Here is a 12,953-nt window from a genome sequence, read left to right on the forward strand (position 1 = left end):
GCATCCTCGGGTTGCGGATAGAGGGTCCTTGTACCAAGGGTTTCTGCTGAATATTGTTACAAAAATAAATAGGCAGTCGCGAACAATTGTCCAGGGGTGGTCCCGCAGGAATTAACCCCCATGTGGAGGTGTAAAAACCGTGCGAAAGCTGAATGGCACCTGGGTAAGGTGTCTAGAACGGTGACTCTAGGATACCGGGTGACATCTCAGAGTACGCATCCTTATCCTTGCATGCGAGGCTCTACAAAGATGAACGGACGCCTTTCCCTAGCTTCTCTTGGAAACAACAATGACAACAGTGCTACGATGCGAGTGTGGCCCCTGAACGGGGTTACATGGCACGTGCTACAGCTAGAACAAGCCGGCAACAGAGAAAGAGAGGCGACACTAAGACTAACCGCGGGCAGGCATTCAATAGAGGAAGAGCGACGATTTATGACCCGGAGAAACATCAACACTAAGGTTTCTCTCAAGCCTAAAGATCTTGCTGAAATGGATGACGAGCTTCGTGGACATTTTTCCGAAGAATCCGAGCTCTGGGCTGTCAATTATTGCGTGTATAATGCAGCGAGAGCTTTGGCCGATGCGAACCGTGAAACAAAACCAACGGTTGATCATAAGACCAAAAGACGAATGCATCAACTTGCCATAAAGATAGGTTGGGCAAGACAGTACGCGTCCCGCATTCAGTGTGTGATTGACTACATAACATCTGGCAGGAAGTTTACCGCCAAGGTTCGAAAGTTCGCGCGCGAACTCCGGACCCGTTATCACACACTTAATATGTCAAAGCTGCTGACCATCAGGCAGCATATTGTTGAGAGAATACAGATACTATCTGACGCTAAGAGAAGTCTAGAGCGGAGGGAGAGGTGGGTCGGAGAAAATCAACAGTCTCTCTGACCCATCTCGATTCTTCCAAGACCCTCCAGTTACTGTCGACCACCCGTCCAAACCAGAGGAGGTCGAAGTATTTTGGAGAGAAGTCTACAAAGTACAGCATAGAATGGACGAAGACTCAGATAACATAAATAGCTTCAAGGAACTGTGTGATACCATCATAACACCTAATGAACAATGCCCACCCATCACTACCGAAGAGGTGACGAAAGTATTAAGAGGGATGAAGAACTATTCCGCATCGGGACCAGATTGTATCAAAACCTTCTGGTGGAAGAAGTTTCCTTTAACTCATCAGCATTTAGCCCGTATTTTCATCTCATATTTAAAGTCGAAAGAGCCGATTCCGTAGTCGTTAGTGGAAGAGCACACAATACTCCTGCGGAAAATAGGCAACTTAGCTGACCCGAAGAATTACAGGCCAATCACTTGTCTGAACACACTATATAAGATATTCACAGCTATCCCGAATGATAGGATTGTTCGGGCAATTGAACCTGTGTGGCAAGAAATGTATTAACAGCGAGGTTCAAAGAAAGGCGTAGCGGGATGTCGGGAGAACCTGCTCATTGATAGATATGTCTGTAAAGATGCAGCATTCTACCAGCGTGACCTATCGATGGCCTGGATTGATTATCAAAAAGCTTTTGATTCGACCTCCCATTGACTTATCATCTGTCTTTTGGAAAGCCTAAAGATCCATCCGCAAATCGTTAGGTGCATCGAGAGATTGATGCGCCGACACCATGAGTCCACTCCTCTTTTGCCTTATATTATTGCTCCCTATCTCTTCTGGGGCAAACCTGCAGATCGAAAGTACAAGGTCACTCATGTATTTTACATGGACGATCGTAAGATCTATGCTAAAACCAAAGAGCTAACACATCTAGCTCTAGGGATTGTCGAACGATACACTAAGGAAATTGGAATGGAATTTGGGTTAGATAAATGCGCCAAGGTTTATTTGCAGCGAGGAAAACTTAATGGCAACCCTGAAGATCCTGAGCTCGTGCCACAGCGCCGCATTCAGGATTTGACATCTATGAAGGATAGTCACCGAAGCAGATACAAACGTCTCATCCGGCAGATTTGGTCTTCCGAACTGTCGGCGGGGAATAAAGTATCTGAAATGAACATGCTTGCCTTCCCGGTAGTACTCTATTCATTTGGAGTTGTTCCATGGACGAAAAACGAGCTCAGATCCCTTGATATCGGGACAAGAAAGGTTATACACATAAACAAAAGCATGCATCTTAAGTCCTCTGTTCCGCGACTGTATATCTCACGCCGTCAATGTGGTCGCGGAATATTGAGTGTTGAATGTTTTCACAACAAGATTATTCTGGATACAGCACATAGAGGCGCAAATGGAAGAGACTCTCTTCTTAAAATGGTCAGAAATAACGAAGAGGTGGGCAAAGGAGCGTTTCTGTACAAAGCAGCGGAGGAGGCTACTTAAACACTCGGAGTTAGCTTCAGTATTAGGGGTGAGCAAAATGCATCAAATCTTATCTATCTCGGGTAATCACTCCTGAAAGCCCGGATTAAGAAAGCACAAGAGAAAAACTTTCGTGAACAGCTCCTCCATAAGAGGATGCACGGTATCTTCCTCAGAAATGTGGAGGATCAGTTAATGTCCTGTGAGCTAACTTTTGCTTTCCTGAAATCGCCCGGATTGAAGTCTGGTACGAAAGATTTCATTTTGGCATGCCAAGGAGGTGTCATTTCCACCTTAACATACCGTCGCCACATTTTGAGCCAGGACATTCACGATGATAGCTGCAGGGCGTGCCATGCGCACGCCGAGCATTTAGCTCACATACTATCTAGTTGTCCAACTCATGCGGGAACGACCTACACACAAAGACAAAATGCGGTACTAAAAGTGCTTTATTACCATCTCTGTTACTATATTTATTTTTAAACAAAACATTATTGCAGGTAAAACACTCGCAGAGAATGAACGAGAAAAATCTAAGCGTTTGGCTTATCGTTCTCGCAGATGGTTCCATTTCTAGCGCACACTGTGTTTGTATGGCTGGCTTTGGAGAAGTGTGTAGTCATGCGGCAGCTGTTATATTTGCTTTAAACTCTAGTTGGTTAAAGGAAAAAGTATCTTGCACGGAAAATTAGCTTCGTGGCCTGTACCGAAAATAGCAAAAAAAGTTATTCCACCAAAAGTAGAGGAAATGGATTGGGGAAGAGCAATAAAGTCGAAATGTTAGGTTTAAAAGTTATATATCGAGTTTTTTTAAAGTAAATTCGGGCTGTGTATAGAAATAAAGTGCCGATTTGTATTAAGAGATATAAATGTCACTCTGGACAAATTTGTGGAGAAGAAAGGATCATGTTTGATCAGAGATGGTGATAAAAACTCTTTGTCTAAGTCGCACAGTTACTACATTCAAGTTATTTCACAAATGTACATAACAAACCTTGCGTATTGTGACTCTATTGTGTGGTCGAAACAATTTTTGTATATTGAAAGAATCGTGTATGACGATGTATTCTGTAAGGAAAAATTAGAAAAAGCCTTACAATTTCATCGAAAGGTTATCCTTCCAGAATTATTAGGAAGATGGTGCACACAACAGAGAAATGAGGCAGACTTTGATGTACAACTTTCGTGTGACTGTAATCAACCTGAGAATGGACAAGAAATGATTCAATGTGAAAATGTTAGTTGACCTATTGTCTGGTTTCATTTATCCTGCGTCAAACTAGCCAATGTTCCTAATGTGTTCTGGTTCTGCAAAACGTGGTCTGCTCACATAATAAATAACCCGAGGTTGTCTAATGTGTGATCCAAGGAAATCCGGGAATAGTCCTTGATTATATTTTTAAGGCGGGAAGTGCATTCCATTTTAATTAATTGTTAAAAAAATTAAAGACATTCTTATATTACAATCATTATGGATCGTCACTCATTCCCATTTTTCCATCTATTTTCAGAATTCATCACCATCTCTTCACCTTTTCTCAATTGATCAAGTTAAATCTTTTGAATTATATGATAATTCAGTCATGTCCGGGTTTAACAAACTTTTCCGGATAGTGTATGAAAATATTTCTATTTAATACTTCCAAAGATTTGTTGAATGTATTAAAATCTATTGAATTATTTTAAAATCCTCTAAAAAGAAAATTTAAAATCCCGTCAACTCCCTAATAATTCCCAAAAAGCACTTAAATTCTCAGAAATCCTGTAAGATTTCTTGAAAATCCTGAAACTCCTCCGATTTTCTTAAAATCCCTTTAACTTCTATAAAATCATTTAAAAGCTTCTGAATTTCACCGAAATTGACTAAAATTAAGTAAAATTTGAATAATTTTTTAATAACTCGCTTGACATTCTTTAAAATCATTGATACTTTTTTTAAGTCTTATAAAATAAATTTCAAATAAAATTAAAATCAAATAAAATTAATTTAAAATTACTTCACTTTGAATTCTTCAGAAATTTAATGAACCCACTTAAAATTATTGACAATATCTTAAAATTCTCTAAATCTCATTATCCGCGGATTAAAAATATCTTGAAATCTTACGAAAATCCTGAAACGTAATTGGTACCTATTTCTTACCTATTTTTATTGAAAGATCACGTTTCACCTTTTTTAGAGGCAAAGGAAATTAAAAGACCTTTTTTGGAAAATATATTTATTTTTATCTATATCTGAAATAAATATTATTTACTTGTTTAATTTTTTTGAACATGCATATCAATAAACCAATAGTATCGTAATTGCATCGCAATTTAAAAGTTCAAAAAGTAGCATTCCAGAATAAAGGAGTGAAACTGTCCAACATGATTTACATGCAGATTAGTCGCAAGAAAGAATATAAAATATTAAGGTTAAATATTAAAAATATGAAAGGCTAACAATGCTTAAATTAATAAAACAAACAGTATTCAGCAAAATTAATTGCATGCCATGCTCAAGACACAATAGGAGGATTTAAGTTGTGCAAAGCAGCACAAATACGAAGAACTTTGTCAACTTCTTTCATTTTACCTTGGGCTGTTGCTAACATTTTAATGGACAATATTCCAGCCAAAATTCTGTATTTTTGCCTTAGAGAACCAATGGCACGCTCTACGTGAATTCTGACATGAGCGATTTCCCTTGTTTCTTCAAGTTCTACTGGATGTAGTTTTCATTTCCCTGAAATTAAAAAGAAAGTTTATTCAATATTTAAAAATAGTATAATGATTTTACCTTTAACAAAGGCAGGAATTCTTAGTTTTGCTTGTATCTTTTTAAGCGAATCTTCAATTCGAAAACCTCTATCTGCTAATACGACGTCGAATGGTGACAACAGATCTAAAAGTCCACAGTCTTCAGTAATTCCTTTATCTATTATGGTGGTTGTAACTGGACCAGCACTGTGCAGCAGTGTACAAATTTGAAGGACTTTCCATAAAAATCTCGAAACAATCAATAATTACGGCTACTTTGTTACCAAAAAAACTCTCCTTAAAGCACGAGGGCATCATTTTTTTCAACGTCTCCCTAGTTGGCCAATAAACTAGTCCTTCGAACATCTCATACAATACATCTAAACTTCTGTAAAAGTAACTGGAAGCCGTACCGGGATGAACGTCAAACCTACTCACTCAATAGAAATGCATTCATATTATAGACATTGTTAAAATTTATATTGTGAAATATCTACAAATCACTACCTGTCTGCTAAGTATTTAAAATGTAGGTCAAATCTCAATTTCATGAGGGTCAGGATAAGTTGTTGAAAGGTGGAGAGTTTTGTATTGCTATGAGTTAGCAAATACGGATCAGTCAAAGTGTGGATAAGGAAAAGGGTTTTGGAACTATGAAGGCCAGTTAAATAGTTACTCCTATCATCGTTGTCCTTAAATGCAGCCTCGGATAAACTAAGTACATTTAGCTTACTTCGCATTTGAAGTAGAGTGGCTTCTTTCAAATCTTGCAATTCAAAAGTTGTTCCTGCTTCTTTGGTGCGGGGAATATTCTCGTGACTTTCATGTGTGTGCAAATTTACATTCTCTGCAACGGCCGATAAATTTGTCTGATCTTTCTCATCAACTCTTTCATCTAGGGAAATTATTTCATTGGTTTCGATTCTTATGTTAGGTGAAGACACTTCTTCAAAGCGAACATGTTTGTTTGTTGATTCCATGAGATATTTAAAACCGATCAACTCTCAAATGAACTGTGAAGATTGCTTGGTTAAGATTTTCATTAAATTTTTTAATTTGATAAATTTGTTTAAAATTACAATTCAGTTCTGCTTTTTAATTAATATTAGCATAACATATAAATATTCCCGACAAGTTTCCTATTACAATTTTCCTGAAAAGAACGCCTAAAAGGCCTCGATACATATTGGACTCTGGTAGTATAAATACTAAACAAGTGAGAGAGAGGTGGTTGAGAGGTCTCCTTTCTTTTTTAAATTGTAATATATCTGTCTCTACCGAGCCGTTTTACAGTGTCATTTGAAAACATATTTCTTCAGTATTCGTTTTCTTTACAGTTTCTTAAGAAATATTATTGTTTTTAATTTTATGTGGCTTTAAAAAATGTACTTTCAGATATTTTAATTAATGTTATTGCAAAAGAATATAGTTTAAAACTTACATATAATTTTCAATTTCCATCACCTTATTCCAAGAAAAATTGTATGCAATACGTACCCTCCTTTTTACTCTTTCGTATCTTTCTAAATCAGAAGTTCTTTTAATTGAAAAAACCAATATTATAACCCAAATTTTGAGATGGTGCCCACTCAGGATGGTTTCTGTCTTTATGATGAGCAGGTCGTCCTACAATTAATTTTATATCCAAAAATACTGTTATTTTTTTAGATTAAAAATATAAGAAAATTAAATATACGTAGACATTATTTTATATATATATGCATTCTTTACTTTGAAAATTAATATTGCATTTATATATGCAAAAAATGTATGTAAACCAATAAATTTAATATATAAACTGCCAAAAACAACACAGGTTGAACTAAAAACTTTCAAAGCGTCATTTATGACTGACCACTGCTTCAAAAATCGTATAAATTATTCTTACTTTCGTATTAATAATTTAAGCTTTAAATACTGAAATATTTCACTTCTCACGAAGGGCCTAACATCTACAAGAATACAAATTTAATGACAGGAACTTCACTGTTTTGGAGTACAGCGCTCACTGGTTTAACGTCTTCTATACTTGAAAATCTCTATGTCACCACATGCTCTATTATAATAAAGCTTCTAACTTACCGGAAGTAAAATGTTTCAAACAAATTCGTCCATTTTTCAGTTCACTTTCAGAGAAATCACCTTTTAAAGCTATTATCCAAGCACTTCGTCTCTCGTCAATGATGATTTTCAATTCATCCGATTTATTTTTTCCATTCAAAACCAGAAATCGAAAAAACGATAATCCTACATTGCCGAAAAGACTCTTGCAACCTACCACGATGCAATTTTGAGGCATTTTTAATGAAAAAATCCCTTTTCAACATATCGAAAAGACTTATGATTTCTATTCGCCGGCAATTGAGGTTATAACCTCAATTACGACACTTTATCATTTTTCGCAGTGGATTGCCTAATCGCACACTAGCCAAATTGCCATCAATAATTAAAGAAATGGCTTGTCTATTTTAAAAACAAAGTTTAATCACGATTTTTGACTTACTTTCGTCTACAAAAAATCATTTTAGCCAAACTCCTACGTAAACAATGCTTTACAATCCACCTAGTGGTACAGCCATATAGATTTTGACGTTACCAACCGAGTGTGACATCATGTTAGAATACTCTATAAAGTGAAGCTGCAAGTCCCTACTGTGCGAAGGTAGAGATATATCCCGGATCCCTCGCCCCCAGCCAAAGCGTTTGTTTAATGTTTAACATGTTCCTCAATTTCCCTTTCCGCTCTACAAGTTTTTAATAATTCGATAATATTTTTAAAAATTGAAAGAAATTTCAAAAGAGTTTATGTATTGTTTTGTAATTACAAAATATGTTCAAGTATTTAAAAGCATTTAATGTGTTTGAAAATAATTTAACGAGTTTAAGAAGTTAAAAGATTTTCAAGAGACTCTAGAGACTTTAAAATACTTTTTGTGAGTCCAAGAGATTTTTAGTGATTTTAGGGGATTTTGTGCCATTTCAATGGATTTAATATGGTTTAAAAGTGAGTAAAGGAATTTAAAATCTTAGAAAGCATTTTAAATTATTTCAAAAAAATCAAAAGAGTTTATGGATTGTTATGCAATTTAAAAATATTTTTAAGTATTTAAACAGACTTTCAGGGATTTCAAGGGATTTAACCGGAGTTATTTGATTACAAAATATTATTCATTTATAAACGAATTTTAAAAGATTTGAAAATATTTAAATGAATTTAAGAGATTTTAACTAGTTTTGAAGAACTTTTGAGGAATTTCGATAGAATTTAAATGAGTTTGACCATTTTAAAGTAATTTTAAAATATAAATAATATTCTTGAATTCTTTAAAATCTGTTAAATATCTTGAAATCTACGCAGATTTGTAAAAATCCTTTGAATTCTAATAAATTTCTTAGTATATATATTTTGTATTTTTTAAATCTTTTATTATATCTTAAAATATTTTTGAATTTAGTTTAAATCTTGTTTAAACACATAAAATATTCAATAATAATTTGTAATATTTCTAAAACCTACAATCTTAGTACATATATTATTATGAGCCTAGCAATATTTTTTATAGAATAGTTCACAGAAATTTGCAGACGGGCATGCACATCTGTGGGTTATATTTCAGATTTTTTTAATACTTCCAGCTAGGTTAGCCGAGAAACTTTAGGCGTTAGGAATGAGGAATGCGAAACTTATAGGCTTCGAACCCCGCGGCGAATAAAAATTTTCATAGCGTGGGATTATAAACAGTGTAGTGATTGTGTAATAGTATATAACTGTGTACTTAAACATGTGAAAAAATATTACAGTATAATAGTAATAATACAAGAGATTCATTTTTTGCGGCGAAAAATCGGTTATCATTTTATAGAACTGTTCTCTATAGTTTCGAGACTTCTTCGATATAGACTGTATTTTACATTGTATGGAACTTTATCACACATTTCGTTGCATAGTTTATCGCAATGTAAAACAAAGACGATTTCAATTTTTATTAAACTACCCATCGTATCCTCTAGTATAGAACTAGTTCTATAAAATTTAATGGATATTTTTTTCGTTTGGAAAAATTAAATATGGTACAAGTAAAAAAATTTGCATTGTCTATAACTGAAGGGTCGGCAGACGCTTTCACAGAGTTCGAACTTGCCCTAGTAAGTCTTAAAGTTAGAAAATTTTGTTGGTAAATATATAAACCCTTTCTGGTTTATTTATATTTTTCGGGATCTTGAAACTCAAAATATATTACTTTATAAATATACTTTATAAAATAAATAAATAAAATACTTTATAAAATATTACTTTAAATAAAATATATTATTTTAGAAAAGAATATGAAGGAAATATTTTTAAATGCATTTAAATGAATAGAAATTAAAAAGCTATATCGTGGATAGTGAATGGTCAGAAATAGAGAAAGATATGCATTTGTGAACACCATGGATAGAGTGAGGGGTGGAAAAAGATAAACAGTTGTGACTGAAAGGGATAGAGTCAGGAACACAAAGAGATAGGTATAAGTAGAAACAACGGATATGACGTGGAAAGAAAAGGATAGCGTTTGTGGGAGGCAAATTATGCTTTTCGGAAGGATTTAATATTTCTATCTTTTTCTGTCTAAACGTTTTTATCTTTTTAAATTTTTTACATCCAGCAGTGACCTTTCCAGGTAAAGAATTGGATAAAGCTGCACTGGTTTCTAAAAAAACTTCTGCTTGAGTTTCTTATCATCTGATGAAAATTTCTGAAAACTTTTTAACTTCGATGACTTTGAGGATTAATAATTTAAATACAAACAACTTATTCATATTTTCCAAACAAAAAACACTAAAGTCTGTATTGGTCCTCCAGGACCTAATGGGAAATCTTACTTCTATACACGTTTGCCCAAAATTAACTAGGCGTTCGTAAATTGCAACATTTTCAGGTCTAACTACGGCGGAATTAAGGGGCTGGCAGTAAGGGCTGTAGCCCAAGGCCCCGCTTTGAAGGGGCTCCAAAATTCTTCCTCATTAAAAAAAAATTGGTATCGTCGTTGTTGTTGTCGTTTTTGTTGTTGTTGTGGTTGTCTGTATACCATATAACTTTCAAAAGACTGATCGGACTGGAGTTTGCTTTGGTGCACAGTTAAAAAGACCAAAAAGAAAGATCTAGTTCGTTAACCAGCCATTTTGATAAAAATTCGAAAAATTAGAACAAAGCAAGATACGAGAAGAAAATTCAATATCTGTACAAAAAATACAAGCTACGAGAATTAATAAGACCAAATTCATTCAACCAAACCAAATTATAAATTTTTTACGAATATTTTTTAAATAGAAAGCATAGTTTTTCTTTACTCGTGAAAAAATAGATTAGAAATAAAAATAAATAAAAACGAGGCAATAAGAGAATGCGTATGTTTCAATTTCCATGCCAACCCGAGAAGAAATTGCCCAATTTATTCCCGAGTTCCGATCTGGGCCCGATCGGATTTTCCATATGCGCTGCAAGGGGGCAGATGGTGTGGCTTGCGTCGGAACCACGTCGGATCGGGTTAGGTTAGATAAGATTATGTAAAGTTTTCTGTTATCGTCGAGATATTGTTTTTCTTTCATAGAACTTAAAACGCCAAAAGCAAAAAGTAGATTGTGAGTTCAGAATCACAGAATTGTTGGTTAGATTTCTTATATCCTCAATAAAGGAAAAGGTAAGCTTTAATTCGCTAGAATTAACATGACAATTCATTTTTAGCTTCTGCAAAATTTCCAACAATGTATTCGAGAAAGCGTCGTCATTTGAGCGCATGTGCTACTTATATGAATAAAAAATGTGTGTGTGTAATAGCTCCCAAGGACACCGCAACACGCCTATGAGAAAAGTGGTTTCCGTTAATTTGGCTGAATTTTTGATATGTTACGTGTCTCGTCATTCTGAACAAATTTTTTAATAAGCACAAAGCCCAAAACTCAAAGAGTCCCAAGATAAGGCCCCCCGAAGTCAGTAGAATTGGGATATCGGATCTACAAGTTCACTCGGTCATTTTCCTTACTCGGAAGAATGGTTTCGGTTATTTGACTGTATTTTTTAGATGTTACGCGTCTCGGTGTCCTGAGCAAAAGTTTTTTATCAAAAATTTTTAAGTTAGAATGCTCTTAATTTTTAATTGTTTAAATCCTCAAAACTGGACTTTAATTACTTAAAAAACTGTGAAAATCGTAGTGTGGCAGATTTTTCTGCTGAAAATTCGTAAAATTCCTGGTTTCCCGGTCTGGCGGCCACCCCGTTTTTTATAAAAAAATCTTCGATTTTAAAAACTTCTAATTAAAAATTTGTTTAATCTTCAAAACTGCATTTTAGAATTCTTTAAATTAAAACATATGCTTAAGAATTAAAAATCTAAAATGAAAAATTTTTAAAGTGAAAGATTTTCGAATTAAGCATTCTAAACTAAATTATGTAATAATTTATAAAAATCACAATTTGGAAAATTATTTTAAAACGGTTAAAATGACAGTTAAACAAAATTTTATTCTAAAAATTTTGTAAAATTACCGTTAAAAAAATAAATTCATTGTCATTTCCCTGTTTCATGAAATTGCCGGTTATTTCCCGGTTTTCCAGCTTTCCCGGACCAACGGTCATCCCTGACATTGAATGCAAATATCACAATTCCTATCTTTAACTGATGCAATTGCTAAGTCAATACAATGCATTAAAATATATTTACCTGCTCTTTCCCGGACTGCTAAGCCCTTTGCCTAAAAATCTCTTACAATTTGACTATCGGAGTGTTTTCCCCATTCTTGCTCAAGACTTCTCTTAAGAGTGACACTGGCTTGAATTCTTTCACTAATATCGTTTATTCGGATTTCCTCTACTCTAATAACATGCATTATATACAAAGCCTTTCCTTTTTTAATAGTTTGTTTATGAAACTCAATCCCATGCTTTATTGACTCAAATCCAGTTTTATTATAATATTCATAATGAGCTGTGAACGCAAATTGTAAATAACTATATTGAGGTTAAGTTTACATCGGCTTAAAGAATTTATGTGCATTTGAAAACTTATAATTACCGTGTGCCTATTTTAACATTTTTTTCTGGATTAGAACTTTTGAAATAGTAAATATATACTTTCGCTTTTTTATTTATAAATGTATAGAGGAGAGTACCCAAATATGAGATACCAACTCTATTTGGCGTGATTGTCGGAATTCTATGTACTGAATTTAAAAGTAATATAGGTCATTTTAAAGGAAATTTAGTTTGTCATAAGAATGTTAAATAAAAAATTTTATTAAAAATTTTTTTATGCTGAAAATAAAAAAAATGTAAAAAAGTGCTTTTCCAAACTCGTCAAACTATTCTCATAATATGAGATGCCCCAGGAATAAGCTTATAAAATGCAAAATAAAGTATTATTTTTAATAAAAAACTTCATTCTATGTTTCCGAAGTATAAATTTACTGCTAGTTAGATATATTAAGTTTTTGCAGTAGTCACAAACACTTTTGTAACCAATTTCCCCCGCGCAGCCACAATGTTATAAAAACCAAAGGTATATCATATTATGAGAACCACACCGTGCAACTATGCACTTACTATGTCTGACCTGTACAATAAAAAACTTCAACACTATCGATATTTTCCTACTTAGTTATTCAATCCCCATCACACCAGATAAACTCTACTGCTAAATACATATTTAATGAATAATAAATAGGGTTTAAAGAATTTCCTTCCAAGAACTCGACCGACATCGATTTCACAAAAAGTTCGCCTATAATTTTTAGAAGTTCAATGAAAAATGAACTATACTACGAAATTACTCTTTCTTCAAGGGCTACAAGTAAGTGATAGAACCAACAGAGTGGGTCTCTTAGTTTAGCTGATACC

General features: G+C 34.0%; 1 protein-coding gene and 1 long non-coding RNA gene across 2 annotated transcripts in view; one reads left to right on the forward strand and one right to left on the reverse strand.

Moving 5' to 3' along the window:
* The window catches only part of LOC117168918 (protein SCAI), a 184,271-nt gene that overhangs the window by 103,589 nt on the left and 67,729 nt on the right, over positions 1 to 12,953 (forward strand). The gene's annotated exons all lie outside the window — the stretch shown is intronic.
* LOC117168921 lies at positions 5,601 to 7,322 on the reverse strand. Its single transcript, XR_004466582.1, has 3 exons — positions 7,163 to 7,322; positions 6,578 to 6,706; positions 5,601 to 5,975 (listed from the first exon to the last, which is right to left on the reverse strand). It is a non-coding gene; the product is annotated as an uncharacterized LOC117168921 (long non-coding RNA).

The sequence above is a fragment of the Belonocnema kinseyi genome, chromosome 3, assembly GCF_010883055.1.
Source record: "Belonocnema kinseyi isolate 2016_QV_RU_SX_M_011 chromosome 3, B_treatae_v1, whole genome shotgun sequence".
NCBI classification, from domain to species: Eukaryota; Metazoa; Arthropoda; class Insecta; order Hymenoptera; family Cynipidae; genus Belonocnema; species Belonocnema kinseyi.